At 38.9% G+C, this 16366-nt stretch overlaps 1 protein-coding gene and 1 long non-coding RNA gene across 7 annotated transcripts in view; both read right to left on the bottom strand.

Annotated features, from left to right (window-relative positions):
* BRINP3 (BMP/retinoic acid inducible neural specific 3) overlaps positions 1-16366 on the bottom strand; it is a 223072-nt gene that overhangs the window by 172172 nt on the left and 34534 nt on the right. The window lies entirely within an intron of this gene.
* The window catches only part of LOC118170675, a 5693-nt gene continuing 2815 nt past the window's right edge, over positions 13489-16366 (bottom strand). The window contains exons 2-3 of the long non-coding RNA XR_004752837.1: positions 16226-16228; positions 13489-13501 (exon numbers count right to left, since the gene is read on the bottom strand). This is a non-coding gene — a long non-coding RNA (uncharacterized LOC118170675). The remainder of the gene's footprint in view (positions 13502-16225; positions 16229-16366) is intronic.

Here is a 16366-nt window from a genome sequence, read left to right as displayed (position 1 = left end):
AAAAAAAAAAAAAAATGGTTTGCACAAGGGAGAAGAGTATCATTTCATCCCATGTAGATTTCTGTGCCTCAGCATATTCCTAAACCATCTGGAAAATGGAGTGAGGAATGAGGTGAAAAAGTCAAAATTTAACATTTTTAAAATGTAATAAACAAATTCAGCTGAACTGATAATAATTGCTCTTTGGATTTTTTTCATTTATATATATATATATAATTTTATCTTTCCTGTCCAGTATTTGAAACCTATTTTTAACATTGGAGAATATTCCTTCACAGCTCCATTCCTGAACATCTTCCAGTTTTGCTGAAGAAATAGTTGAGTTATAATGACAATTAAAAAACTCACTTGTCAGTCCTTTCCACTCCATAAAATACTAATTTACAATCTTATACCTAATGCACATTCTAAGTCAGTAGTGTAGTACTCTTTGGTCTTGAAACATTTTTTTCCTAAAATCAACATTTTTCCTCAAATCTATATTGCAAGTACCTGGATGGTTGTAAATGCAAGGAAAAAGACACACAAAGGATTTTTTTCACTTTCTCTATCTGTCTCCAAAAAATTCCAGGGCTGCAAAATTTTGATTCCTATATGGTACTCAAGTTCTTCTAGCAATATATAAGTACTATAGGGAATATGACTATTGTATGATAGACATGGAATGTGCAGCATTCTCTCATTTTGTGGTCTGTTTCTACATGGTGGTGAGCTGTGGCTAAGATGCAACCTTGTTTCAGAGATTTAAATATTCATGTGTTTTAAGGCCAGAAGGGACTCTGTGTCCATCTGGTCTGACCTACTGCAGTACAGGGCAGTGAATTCTGCCTTGGAATGTGTCCAGTAGAGAGAAAGATACCTCCATCCTGCATAACCGAATGATAGTACAGCAGGAATTGTGGCTTCTAATTCTTACTTACAGTGCTGATTACAGTACAGATTCTTACAGTACAGATTCTAATTCTTACTTACAGTGCTGGCAGCTGTGGAAGACAATGACAAAGTCCTACAAGTGCCTACAAATCTGTAAAGGTATTATATCACCAGTTTATACGGGAAGCTAATACTTATTAGATAATTTGCAGTAATCCTTGGTTTCCTTCAGCTTCCAATTTATGGGATAATCCTTCTTCCTTCCCCCTGTTAGGAAAAAAAAACTGTTCCTAGACTTTTCTGATATTTGCATTTCCTCTCTAACCGTATGTTTTATCATCTTCAGCTGCAATAAATTAATCAAGGGAACTATGTGGAGCTGTGTTTGAACTACCAATCACTACTCACCTCTCACAATCACTGCTTCATAAAGCCATGGAATGGAAGACAAATCCTACTTCTCATGGGTGAAAGGACTGCAAAATTTGTCCTGAAATCTTCCACAATATCACTTTGTTTTACCTTCTACAAACTGCAAACAACACCTTGAAGTAGAAATTAAACCTACAATATACAACATACCTGTAATACACTGGAAACCTGTACAACAGTACAATAACAACAATGAAATCATGAAATGTGTTGTTGTGATTGAAAAAGTCATAATTCCTCCCTCTCTGCTAAAAGAAGTTAAACCCATTAACAATAAACTCAATTTATAATCATTATTACTATCTCCTACTAAGTTTTTCATTTCTAGAGGTTTCAGTTGAGGACATGCACATACATACAGCAAATAATCCCCCTACATCTACATAAAGAAGGAGAACACATTGTTAGCTTAACGATTGTGTGCTTAAGATTTTAGGAAATACTATGGACATTATCATTACACAGATAATTAATAGCAAGAAAATTCTTTTGGTTGTGATTATGTATTATTACCCAGACAGCTCATCTTAGAAAGACATGTTGGTCTAAAAGGAAACATCAAGCAAGTTCATATTCAGCAAAAGCTGTATTCATTTAATGTCTGTGCCCCTTACATTGTACCTGGAGACATTTACATGAATTCATCCTGACTGATTCCTGTGAGGCAGGAAAATGCTTTTATCTATTGCAAAAGCAGACTAAAGGATTTGGCATGGTCACACAGTGAATCTGTACGGAAAAGGGATTTGGGTATAAGTTTTCCAAGTTACAAAAAGCACCCTAAGCCCTAAACCCATATTCTGTTTCACTTAAAAGCATGTAAGATTAGTCACCCATATTTTCTCAGGTAGCAGTCAGTTCTGAGTCCCTTAATGAGATATATAAATCAGCACTTTTCTAGAACTTAAGAAGGAAAGGCTAGAGTCTACTCTATTAAACCCACAAGGTTAAATCTGCCAGAATACATGCACAAATCATTGTCCATTTTTTTTCTTATAAAACAGATATATTTGAGCCATCAGGAAGGAAAATAAATTGAATTTCCTTTCTCTGCAAGAAATGAACAATGAAGCTGGTCAAGGTTTTTTTTTTTTTTTTTTTTTCTGCATTTAAACACTTTTCAAAAGGAAAATGCTTTTGATCAACTAGAAGTACAGAAATAGTATCTGTTTTGCATTTTTCCTTTTTTACATGAAAAACTGTTTTGGTTTTGGTTTTTCCCAGGGTGGGGACGAGGGGGAGGTTAGTTTCCCTGTCTGGTTTAGCCCACACTTAAAGTGCTTTTACCTGAAAACAATATTCTGGAACTTCATGAAGGTTTCAGGCCACTCACCTCAAAAAGTGTTATGTATTATATATTATTTCCATTGATAATCAATGATGAACCAAGTCTGGTCAGTCACACTAATTTATGAGATCATGTGAGAATGTAGGAATATTTGTCCCAAAAGGGTTATCTGATAGAGGACATCTAAGGCAGGAGACAATCACTAGAAACAAACCTCCCGGTCACATTGGTTAATGGACAAACAAGCTACAGACACCATTTCTAGAAAGGATGAAACTTGCAGCTAATAAGATTGCAAACCAAGGGAGACAAGAGCGGGAGGGTGCAGTAACTGCATAGCTCTTAACCAATGGGGAGTGTGCAGAGTGAAAGGGAAGCAGGACAAACAAAGAAGGGGGATAGGTAGATAAGGAGATAAGAGGGCCAGTCATGTGTAAAACGGGGCTCATCAATATGCTTGGCTGTCCAAACTCTGCACCTAATACCTGCAGTCTGTCCTACCTTCTTATATCTTTCTTTCATTAAATCATTTTCCTAACTATCTGTGTATTTGCATTCTCTCTTCTATGTGTATGTGAGCTGAAAGGACTAAGTGCCAGCTACTGGTGAGACCTGGATGTGGATGAGTAAAACTCAGTGCCAGTGACTGCAGTCACGCTGGGGAAGGACACCCTAGCCTGTGGTGTCAGCTACTGGAGGTACATAAGGTGATCAGGTGAGTCAGATGATTTTTCTTTAGTCAATCCACATTGACTGTTCCCAACCACCCTTCTCCCTTGTGTCCCACAGTATTGGCCTTCCAGCTGATGTCAGGGAGGTTAAAATCCCCCACGAGAACCAGGGCTGTTTAAGGAGGGTTTCAACCACTTCCTCATCCTGACCAGGAAGTCTGTAACACTCCCATGGCAATGTCACCCTCTCTGGCCTTGCCTCAGACCCCGACCTGCATGTTCTCATCCCTGTTGTCCATCCCATAGCAGAGTTCCATGCATCTTCACATGGGGCAAAAAAATTAACTTTTCACAAGTCAAGATTTTTTGGCTTGTGATAATAAATGGTAAGTGATCTCCCTGTCTTTATTGTGACCCACAAGCATTTCTCATCCTGTTTTCTTCCTCTGTCCTGTTGAGGAGGGTGAGTAAGAGATCATATGGGTGTATGGCCCCTAGCCAAGATTAGTGCACCCATTTTTCTCTGTCCATCGCAGCACTACAGTTGTATAAGCTCTTCTACAGTCTCCAATACCCCCACAATGCTGTGACTGGTCTTAGAGCTCCAGTTCATCCTGCTTTTTTTCCCAGGCTATATTTCTGTGTATAGATACTTGAGGTGAGTGCCTCTTTGACTTATTATTATTATTATTATTATTATTATTATTTTATTGCTGCTGTCCCTCTTGTACCCATCACATTGCATCCTTCCAGCAGCATAATATGGAAAAGTAGCACATAACAAAATTCTCCATTCTCAGTAGCAGTAGTAATCCCAAAGGTAAAGCCACATAACTATTTCCATCAGTTAGCACTTGATTAATTGATGGAAATATTAACAAAGATGTTCTGGACAGAGGTATTCCTTAACCATAATTTCGAACCTGTGCAGTATCTCTGCACACCTGATTTCTTCTAAAGAACAAAAAATGCCAAAGACCTCCCTAACACAGAGATTAGCATAGACCTTCTTCAGGTCATTCAGCATACTACTCAGATTATAGCAAGAGAATAGCAGACATATCATAGATTACAGAATCATAGAATAGTTCAGGTTGGAAGGGACCTTAAAGATCATCTAATTCCAGCCCTCCTCTCATGGGCACAGAAATCTACCACTAGACCAAGTTGCTGAAAATCCCATACAACCTGACTTAGAGCACTTCCAGGGAAGGGACATCCACAGCTTCTCTGAGCAGTCTGTTTCAGTGCCTCACCACCTTCTGCGTAAAGAACACATTCCTAATATATAATCCAAATCTACACATTTTAAAGTTATTACTCCTTCTCCTAACACTACACTCCCTGACAGAGACCCTCACCTTCTTTCCTGTAGCGCCCCCTTAGGAAGGCAGCTAAAAGGTCTTCCTGGAGCATTTTCTTCTCCAGTCTGAACAACCCCAACTCCCTCAGCATATCTCAACGGCAGAGGTGCTCCAGCACGTTGATCATCCTTGTGGCCCTCCTGTCTACTTGTTTTAATATGTCCATGTCCTTCATGTGTTGGGGTACCTAGAGCTGAATATGATGCTCCAGGTCTCTGCACTACTCATGAGACCAGAGTAGAGGGGGGGGAACCACCCCCTCAATATGCTGGACACACCTCTTTTGATGCAGCCCTGGACACATTTGGCTTTCTGGGCTTCAAGCACACATTGCCAGCTCATGTCGAGCTTTCCATCAACCAATATCCCCAGATCCCAATCATCAGGGCTGCTTTCAATCCCTTCCCTCCAGGGTGTTGACCGCACCACACAGCTTGATGTCAAGTAGTGCTAGTACCAATCCTGACCCCTGAGGAATGCCACTTGTTACTGGTCTCCACCTGGACATTGAGCTGATGATCACAACTCTTTGAGTGCGATCATCCAGCCAATTCCTTACACACCAAGTGCTCCACCCATCAAATCCACGTCTCTCCAATTTAGAGACAGAGATGTCAGGGGGGACAGAATGAAATGGTTTGCACAGTTCCAGGTAGATGATGTCAGTTTCTCTTCTCCTGTCCCCTTCCAAAGCCGTAACCCCATTGCAGAAGGCCAAAGGATTTATCAAGCACAATCCTCCCTCAGTGAAGCCATGTCAGCTGTTACCAACCACCTCCTTATTTTCCATGTGTCCTAATTTCCAGAAAGATCTGCTCCATGATATTACCGGCTACAGAGGTGAAACTGACTGGCCTGTAGTTCCCCGTGTCTTCCTTTTTTTTTTTTTTTTTTTTCCTTTTTAAAAAGGGGGGTGATGATTCCCCTCTCCCAGTCAGTGGGAACTCTACCACACTGCCACAACTTCTCAACGATGATGGAGAGTGCCTTAGCAACTTCATCTGACAGTTACCTTAGGACCTGCAGTTGCATCTCATCAGATCCATGGAATTGTGGACCTCCTGTGCTTCAGTTTGTGCCTGTTGCCTCTCATCCTGTTGCTGGCCACAACTGAAAAGAGACAGGCTCCATCCTCTTGACACCCTCCCCTCAAAGATCACAGAATCAAGGAATCATCTAGGTTGAAAGAGACCTCCAAGATTACCTAGTCCAACCTCTGATCTAACACTAACAAGTCCTTCACTAAACCGTATCACTTAGCTCTACATCTTTTAAAGACCTCCAGGGATGGTGACTCAACCACTTCCCTGGGCAGCCTATTCCAATGCCTAACAACCCCTTCAGTAAAAAAGTTCTTCCTAATATCCTACATAAATCTCCTCTGGTGCAACTTTAGCCCATTGCTCCTCGTCCTGTCACTGGGCGCGTGGGAGAATAGACCAACCCCCACCGCGCTACAGCCTCCTTTCAGGTACCTGTAGAGTGCAATAAGGTCACCCCTGAGCCCCCTCTTTTCCAGACTGAACAATCCCTCAGACTGAGCAGCTTCCTCAGCCGCTCCCCGTAGCACTTGTTCTCCAGACCCTTCACCGGCTTCATTGCCCTTCTCTGGACTCACTCGAGCGCCTCAATGTCCTTCTTGTAGCGAGGGGCCCAAAACTGAACACAGTGCTCAAGGTGCGGCCTCACCAGAGCTGCATACAGGGGGACAATCACTTCCCTAGCCCTGCTGGCCATAGTTTCTTATGCAAACCAGGATACCATTGGCCTTCTTGGCCACCTGTGCACTCTGCTGGCTCATATTCAGCCGACTGTCAACCAATACTCCCAGGTCCTTCTCTGCCAGAAAGATTTCTAACCACTCATCTCCCACCCTGTAGCACTGCTAGGGGCTGTTGTGCCCCAGGCACAGGACCTGGCACTTGGCCTACACCACATTTCTATTTATATAAATAGATTTATATACATGGATGAGGTCTCCTCTCAGTCTTCTCTTTTCCAGGGTAAACAGCTCAGTTCTTTCAGCCTATCTTCATACGACAGGTGCCTCAGTCCTCTAATCATCTTTGTAGCCCTCCTCTGAACTCACTCCAGTAGTTCTATGTACCTCTGGTACTGGGGAGCCCAGAACTGGACACAGTACTCCAGGTGTGACCTCACCAGGACTGAGTAGAGGGGGAGGATCACCTCCCTTGACCTGCTGGCAACATTCTTCCTAATTCTGCTGGCCTTCTTGGCCACAATGGCACACTGCTGACTCATGGTCAGCCTGCTGCCCACCAGGACTCCCAGATCTCTTTCTGCAGAGCTGCACTCCAGCAGGTCAACACTCAGCCTGTACTAGTGTTTGGGGTTATTCCTTCCCAGGTGCAGGACCCTGGACTTGCCCTTGTTGAAATTCATGAGGTTCCTCTCAGCCTAAGCTTCCAGCCTGTCAAGGTCCTTCTGAATGGCAGCACAGCCCCCTGGGGTATCAGCCACTCCTCTGAGCTTTTTGTCATCAGCAAACTTGCTGAGGGTGCACTCTGTTCCATTGTCCAGGTTGCTGACGAATAAGTTGAACACTGGACCCAGTACTGACCCCTGAGGGACACCACTAGCTAAAGACCTCCAACTAGACTCTGCACCACTGAGCACAACTCCCCGAGCTCTGCCATCCAACCAATTGCCAATCCACCTCACTGTCCACTCATCTAGGCCACACTTCCTGAGCTTGCCTATGAGGATATTATGGGAGACAGTGCCAAAAGCCTTGCTGAAATCACAGTAGATCACATCCAACGCTCTCCCCTCATCTGCGCAGCTAGTCATCACATCACAGAAGGCTATCAGATTGATAAAACATGACTTCCCCTTGATGAATCCATGCTGACTATTCTTGATCACCTTCTTATGCTCCCCATGCTCAGAGATGACCTCCAGGATGAGATATTCAACCACCTTTCCAGCGATGGAGGTTAGGCTGACTGGCCTGTAATTATCTGGGTCCTCCTTCTTGCCTTTTTGAAGACTGGTGTGATATTGGCTCTCTTTCAGTCCTCAGGCACCTCTCCTGTTCTCCATGACCTTTCAAAGATGATGGAGAGTGGCCTAGCAATAACATCAGCCAGCTCCATTAGCACCCAAGGATGCATTCCATTGGGGTCCATGGATTTGTGGATGTCAGGTTTGCTTAAATGACCTCCAACACAATCTTCTTTAACCACGGGAAAGTCCTCCTTTCTCTGGACTTCTGCTTCTTTCTCCAGGATCTGACATTTCTGAGGGCAGATCTTAGCAATAAAGACTGAAGGAAAAAAGGCATTCAGCAACTCTGCCTTCTCCATATCATTTGTCACCAGGGCATCCACCCCATTCAGCAGCAGGCTGACATTTTCCCCAGTCTTCCTTTTTCTACCAGTGCATTTGAAGAAGCCCTTCTTGTTGTCATTGACATCCCTTGCCAGATCTAATTCTAAATGGGCCTTGGCCTTCCTGGTCGCATCCCTGCATACTCTGATAGTGTCCCTATATTCTTCCCAAGTGGCTTCTCCCTTTTTCCACATGTTGTAAACTTCCTTCTTCTGTCTGAGTTTTGCCAGGAGCTCCCTGCTCATCCACACAGGTCTCCTGCCCTCTTTGCTTGCCTTGCTCAAAGGGGTGCACCAATCTTGAGCTTAGAGGAAGTGATACTTGAATATGGGGCAGTTCACAAGTATTTATCTGCCATTACTTAGAGTGATAGCGTCCTCAGGTATGCCTTCTTCACTCAGAAGTGCATCCCCAGCCAGTGATTTCTGGGCACAAATATTGTTGATTTGTGACTTTATGAAAGGTAAATAAGTAAAATGATAAAGGCAGCAATAAAGCTTTCATATTTTGCATATCTGAGGAGATGGGAAACCCTAGATAAACAGCAAGATTTTGTTTCAAATCTGCAAGAGCTTTTTTTGTTTGTTTAGTTTTAAATACATGAAACTGTGCTTCATTTCCTTTCTTGTTGTTGCTGTTGTTATTGTTATTATTTATTTGTTTAATTTTTAACAATAAAGTGACAAAAGATCTTTGTTAAGCTGTTAACTACTGTTTCCCATTTTTCACGTCTGCCTTCTTTCTTTGTTTCTGACCAGACTGTGGGGGAAAGAGAATGTGAGAGGGGAAGGGCATGGTGAAACAATAGTTATGAATAGTAGTACCAGGGGTTTGTTCAGCACACAAAAATATTGGCATGGGTCTGGGATGTATAATCCTTTTTTATACCTTTTCTTTTTGTACAAAAACAAAATAAAGAAAGGAATATAGTTTTCACTTTGAAAGAAGCAGGCTGCTTCTTTTTTAGTGTCTGAAACCATTTGACAAATACAATACACATAAAGATTTATTGTATTTAGGCATAACAGTACCAATATGAAAATGAGATGTTCAGCACCATTATTTTTTTTTTTTCAAGACCTGGTGAATTGCATCAATAACTGTTTTCCAGGGAATGCCTTTACTTCAAGAATTGGCTCCAACCAAAGACTTGATCAGAGACTCATTTGACAGGCAGTCAGAAAAAAAATAACTCCAACATGTCATACTGATGTTATACTGATTACAAAATAACAGAAAAATGAGTATGCAGCTCATATCAAATCACTGTTTTCTCAGTGTTATTTTTTCTTCCCAAATATAACTATAATTAGCTCATTTCCAGTAACAGCAGGCAAGATTATAGCAATAGCAGCCAGAGAAAGCATATTAATATTTCAACATTACAAGAATTAATTGCAAAATCCTTTCTTAAAATAAAGGAAACTTTCAGCAGTTAAGACTCATAATCTTTTTCATACTTGTTGACATGAAACATTATAAAGAAAAAGGAAGGGCTTGAATGCTATTTTTCCCCTTTCTGTCTAGATATTAATATTTGGTTGGTAAGATTTTTAGTTCTTAAATAAATCAAGTTGTAGGAGTTTGACAAAATGAAAAGCTGAACTAAAACAGGATTATGATTGTTCTCTCCGGAGGGTAGCTGAAACTGGGATTTTAATTACTTTTTGATCATAATTGTGACTACTTCTCTCTATCTAGGTCTCTACAGAGTCACAAAAAGTCCCTTATATATCTGTTCACTTCTGCAAGTCATTACACCATGTTAGCTTCATATATTTTGTAGTTTTTATAGTGAAGAAGATAATACCAGAAATTACAAAGAAGAGCTAAGGAAGTCTGTCTAGGAGAGTTTTATGTTTAAATCAGACAAAAGTATTTAGCCTTCAACAACTAACTGATTGAAATATGTACCTAAAGGAAAATTAAATGCCAATATTTTTTTTAGAGCTAGTGTCTTCCATATTAAATCTAATGAATGATAAACTATTCTAAGCTTCTCTGTTTCCGAGGATGAACTGTTATTTAGCTGTACAATCTAGATCAAAAAGTACCCCAAAACTGCAGTATATCGTCTTTGTTTATGCTTACTGATGAATCAGAACTGTTGCTGCTTTTCTGACATGGCACGAGACCACCAAATATCACATTACTGTTGCCAGAACTTTAACTGTTTCTGAGGTATATTCAAAACCCAGCATTTCGACAGACTGTTCATCTCATGTGTTCTACAAGCACTAATTAACTTTCAGGAGGGGTAAACATAATTATTTTTAAAAAAAAAAATAATGACTACGTAACTGTGGATAGGACAACCTGTGTTTATGAAGTGGCATGTTTCTTCATATCAGGCTCTAAAAGTTACACTGTAGTAGAAATTTAAATTTCATTTATTAGTGCAACTTTCCATATGAGAAATGAGTGGCTACCTCTGAATGTTTTTGCTTGGGTTTTTGGTTGTGGTGGTTTTGTTTCGTGTTTTTTTTTGTTTCTTTGTTTTGTTTTTGTTTCTTTGTGTGTGTGTATGTGTGCATGTGTGAGCATGTTTTCTTTCTTGGTTTTGCTTTTGTTTGTTTTGGTTTGGTTTGGTTTTTTCCACCCAGCAAAACAGATGTCGAGAAAGGTAATAATTTAATACAGTAATGCTTGGTGAGTTACTTACAAGAGCAGCCCCAGTTCTGAAGACTGTTGCATTAGTTATCTCCGTTAAATGCCAGTTTTTGTAAGGAAGCAGAAGTGATAAAGAAGCAGACAGAAAACAATATTATTTTAGTAGAGAAGGTAGAAGAAAAAAAATAAAATAATAATAAAATAATAATAATAATAATAAAGGCTGTTTAGGGTCTAACGTGGCCTTTCACCCATTGTTGCTAAAAAGTTTATGAGATCTGCAACATCTGTGACTGGGAGAGGCCAGATGGGCAAGAAAAATTATGAACCTCACTCAAAGGGGTCCCTTTGCTCAATATAGTCTATTTCCATCCAAGCTTTGCAGTTTGAAAAAAAGGCCCTCACTAATTGGAGTAATAGTCTGAACAGATATTTAATTACATATGCCAACACATCAGAATTTCTGAAGGATCTTTTTTTCTCCATGGATATCCTGTGACCGCTCCAAAACTGTCAAATACAGATATAAATACCAGAATGCTAGTAGGTGAGAAAGGAACCCCAAAACATTGGTGAAATCCTGCAGTTTATGTTATAGACGTTCTGGTAGCTTCCTAACAACTTGGCTTTGACTTCACTTTTCTTTCTCTCAGCACCAAGCACCATATGTTAACTGTTACAGTGAAATAACACTTACCCCACAAATCTGCAATGGAGATGCTATATTTAAATTCAACTGTTAGGTGAAAGTATGTTTTATAAAAACTCTAGGAAGCTGTATGTAGATGGTTACAGAAAGGAATCTATATCTAGAGATTTTGGGACGCATAATGGTTACAGCAGCATCCCTTCTGAATCTGGAGATATTTAGTGGCTATTGCCTTTACTTTGAAGTAGAATTAAAAACTTTACATAATGCAGTGTTTGGTGTATATCATCATGAATAGCTTGACAGTAATACATTTTTAATAATCCTGGGTTCTATGGGGTTTTCCATAATTATTTCTGTCTGCATGTTATCAGCCTCTATATCTTTCTTGAAATTAACCTATTGAACTAAAAAGAAATGTTAATCTATTTGTGTAAGCTTTTTGTCAATATAACTTTTTTTTTTTTTTTTTTTAACAACAGAATGATGCTGGAGGATAGATCTTTAACTGTTGGAATTATCAGCATTGAGTATTTGACATTCTGAATTAGATTATTTCGAATATCTGAGTTTGTTCCGTAAAAAGAGAGATGACAGTCAGGGAGCCGATTATGTTTTTAAGATTTCCAAAGTGCATGTCAGCCTTCACATTAACTAAAGCAGCTGAACAAAGTTGCAACATTGGCACAGAATAGATGTCTGGTTACTTGCTGGGGCAGCACCAACTTCACACCAATAAAACAACAAAGCTGCAAAGAACAGCAACGACAACAATGAAATCTGCACTGATGAAAAAGTCGCATATTCTTTCGTTTTCCTCACTTTTTTTTTTTTTAAATTAAGTAAAATCTGTCAAGCCTCATTACTGCTCTTCTCAGAAGAATCTGATCTGCAAAATTCATTTTAAGAAAGCTCAAAATAAATATTGTAAGATTTAATGAGCAGACTTTCTCACTCAGACTCATGGATTTCTGCCTTGAAGCAAGGTAAACATGTAGGCTTGTTTTTCCAAGAGAGATGAAGGTCCAGACTGTGACTTGCATTGGTGCCTGGGTTCCTTCCTTGCTCCAGGACTGAGGTCATCTCCACTAACCCATTTGTTGGCACAGGCTATTTCCCTGTTCTACATCAGCTCAGAGTTCTCACATTCATGGGAAGAGCACTTTTTCTATTACCTGCCTTGAATTTAAGGGACATAGCCTGTGCAATGGAGTACAAATTTTCTTGTATCTACTTATGCACCTGTGTGAAGCAATCCAAAAAAAACACCCGTTAATGTATCCAGTTATTTAGCTACTCTATAGATTTAGCTCTAATCTAATTTACAAATGTGTATCCGTACAAGGAGTAGCCCAATTCACTCAGCAGAATCTATGTTTTAATGACAGAATAACAACCAATCAATGGTTTCCACAGAGTAAAAACGTACCATATTATCATACTGGGAAATTTTACTGTGGTACTTCTAGTCAGGTTACAGGGAAGAGAGACACTGCTGTGGACTGTCCCATCTACTACTAATTCAGATGAATTCAGCTCCATGGTTTCATTTGCTGAAACCATAGAGCTTAAACAATTCCCCTTAGAACATACATTTTCTAACAAAAAGAAAAAAAAAGTCATCATTCTTGGGTTTTTATCCCTGTTTCCCATGTGGTAATTTCTTATGGAGAATGGAGCAAGATGAGTATTACTTTTTCCTGTCTTCATGCTTGTGGACTGTTAATGCAAAATGTTCCTTATCACCCTGATTCAGGGCATACTAGGAGACCACTGCCTCTAATATATGTAACAGGAAAATAAAGGGAGCATACTTTTAATAAGTAAATAACTGTACAACTTCAGACAAAAAAAGCTCTCCTCTCAGAAATGCTTTTGGAGAAGAATGTGATCAGAACAATTTGTCAAGTAAACTAGTGCTTTACAAGAAAGAGAACAACCTAACAACCCAAACAATGACACAAATTAATATGCTTTTTTTTCTTTTAATAAAATGAAGACAAACCATAATAATCTAGCCAGATAAGTTGAAAGAGGTGTTGGCAACCACTCAGTATTTTTTTTCCTTTATTCTAAGGTAAACTTTTACAAAGATAGCTCTGTGTTGTGCTGACAGAGCCCTGCTCACCTACAACCTTGAAATACTATTAGCTTCTTCACAAGAGGTCAACAGGAAAAGTAAACGGGCAATGAACATAAAATTCACACAGCCACATAACACTGACTTGGTTAATGCAATTGTGTCAATTAGCATGTATTGATGCTTTAAAACACTACAACTGCTTTCTTTACCTTTCTTTTTTTTTTTTTCAGTTATCTTTTTTTTGGTTGCTTGGTTGGTTGGTTTTGTTTTTGCTTGGTAATTACTGGGGTAGACCACCACAAAATATGAGTTGACATCTTTCTAAATACATTAATTTATAATTCTAGCTATTCAAATGGGAAGTATTCTGCTACCAATCAGCATGAATAGGAATCCTGCTTTCTTCCACATCCTGACATTGTTTCAAGATAACTCTTTGCAAGTAAACCAAGTATGACCATGATCAGTTCCAATGTCAGAAGCAAACACCAATTGTTCAGAAGCTTACGAAAGGAGGAGGGAAATGTTACCTTGTAATTCATTAAAATGAGGTGTCTCTAACCACAACTTAGAGAGTAATGTGCTAGAATCTTATAGCCAACTTTTTTTAGCCAAACAATACAATGTCATTCACTGCCACAGCAGGTGGCAAAACTTATTCAAAACAATATAACTATATAGAATGCTGATATATCAATATACTTGTTATGATGCAAAGATATACAGTAAATATTGTTTTCACTTAAATGATATCTTTCTTAACTAAGCTCATTATATGTACATTTTCATTATTCCATAAAAATTCTGTTTGTTTGTTTTTCTGCAAATTCCTTTTCTGCTCCCTAATCTTCAAATCCATAGTACTAGGTCACCTGTAAGTAGCCATTAATCACCCATTAATAAATCTCCCTACCTCACAAAAACATTATGATTTCCTCTTGAGAGACTGAACTTTTTGCTCTTATTTTTGTAGCCTCTTGTCATTATTTCACGGAACTATAAAATGGTTTGGGTTGGAAAGGACCTGAATTACCATTGAGTTCTGATCCCCTGCCATTGGCAGAGACACTTCCCATGAGACCAGGCTGCCCAAAGACCCACCCAACCTGTCCTTGAATGCCTCCAGAGATGGGGCATCCACCACTGCTCTGGGCAGCCTGTTCCAGTGTCTCACCACCCTCGAGTGAAGATTGCTGCCTTAGAGCTACTCTAAATCTACACTCTTTTAGTTTAAACCCATTACTTCTTGTCGCACCACTACACTCCCTGACAAAAAGTTCCTCTCCTGCTTTCCTCTAGGCCCCCTTTAAGTAGTAGAAGGCCACAACAAGGTCACCCTTCTCTTCTCCAGCCTGAACAACCCCAACTCTATCAGCCTGTCTTTATAGGAGAGGTGCTCCAGCCTCCTCATCATCTTTGCGGCCCTCCTCTACACTTGCTCCAGAAGGTGCGTGTCTTTCTTATGCCTGGGCATTCAGAAGTGAATGAAATACTCTAAACTGGATCTCACAACAGAAGAGTAGAGGAGGCAGAGTGGAACAGAGTGATATTTATTTTATTTCTCTATCATTTTGTATCCCAAACTTTTTGCAATAAGGATCTGAACCTGCTAATTCAAACTACTAGGCATACTGTTGTTAAACACATCAATTGTTAACATCAGTTTAATGTAAGCATTAGATGATTAATGACAATGGAACCATCCTAGAAATTAATTCAAAAATTGATGGACCATCTTCCTCAGTGCAGCTCTTACCCTTGTTAGGTGCCTAAATAAACAAACATCATACTAAAGGACTGAAATCTTCTGAAAAGATGAGGCTCTTGAGAAACTGGTTCTGAATGTTAATGTTAAGCTTTATAGAAAATTTCAACAAAGATTATCTAGTGAGAAAAAAAATGGTCCTTTAACAGCATATTTAATTGATATGGCATTAGCTTCAATGATATTTAGAGAACATCAAAGATAGAACATATCTGTACTGTGAGGAATGAAGAAAAAATGAAACTTGAGCAGAATAACCAAATTTAATTCAGTGTGCAACAATGGTTAAGATAACAAAATATTCTATGCAGCAAGTTTACTCATCCTCTTAACTTTATTTGTGCAGACTGAAATTAGCTTCCATAGAAATGCAAAGTTTATCAGATTTCTGAGATCTGAACATTTATCTTTCCCTGCAGGGTATTTGTATTAATCTACTTTTCTTTGAAGCACAGAGCTGTTAAAGCTCATTTAAAACATGGCTATATTTCTATCAATGAACCCAGATAGTTGAAATATAGATTTTAATTGTGCTTTCTATACTTTGAAAATGCTTGCTTAGAAGTATGTATTACAAAAGTATACAATTAAAGAGCCTTTATAGTTGCTGATCAGTAAATTGTCTATATTGACAGAAAGAGATGTCTTAGTATTCAGAAAAGTTTACATGGGCTACTTTTTATTAGGGGTTAATAGGAAATTCAGTCAGCTTTGTTCTGCCATGATTAATGTTTTGTCATGGAAACAAAACAGAGTAAAAGATGTGAATATATGAACTACCTTATGCTTTAAGAGTGAAATACAAGATATTTTCATACTTCAATATCAGCTAATCTACAAAAACAGTTGAATACACTACAAGAAAATAAGAATCTATCCTTACAAATTTATTTCCCATTCATCTGACATACACCTTTTTCAGTTCAGTAAAACCAGAGAAGGACAGTTACAGTTACACAGTATCAAATAACTTTTCCCAATGAATGAATGCACAAATACAAGCTCCCTCACCAACCAAAAGCATTGCAGTTCTAGCACCTGCTGTAGCATCTATAGCAACATCATGGTCTCCATGTATCTTTAAACAGAAAAGGCAATACCACTATAGCTTTTGGAGGGAACCTACTTCTGCAGCTCACTGCCTGCTGCTGCTATATGATATCCACAGCTCTAGAAATTAATAAATAAAATAAAATAAAATAGTAAAATAAATAAATAAAATAAAATAAAATAAAATAAAATAAAATAAAATAAAATAAAATAAAATAAAATAAAATAAA

The sequence above is a fragment of the Oxyura jamaicensis genome, chromosome 8 (genome assembly GCF_011077185.1).
Source record: "Oxyura jamaicensis isolate SHBP4307 breed ruddy duck chromosome 8, BPBGC_Ojam_1.0, whole genome shotgun sequence".
Classification (NCBI taxonomy): domain Eukaryota; kingdom Metazoa; phylum Chordata; class Aves; order Anseriformes; family Anatidae; genus Oxyura; species Oxyura jamaicensis.
This window is presented reverse-complemented; position numbering and strand designations above follow the sequence as displayed.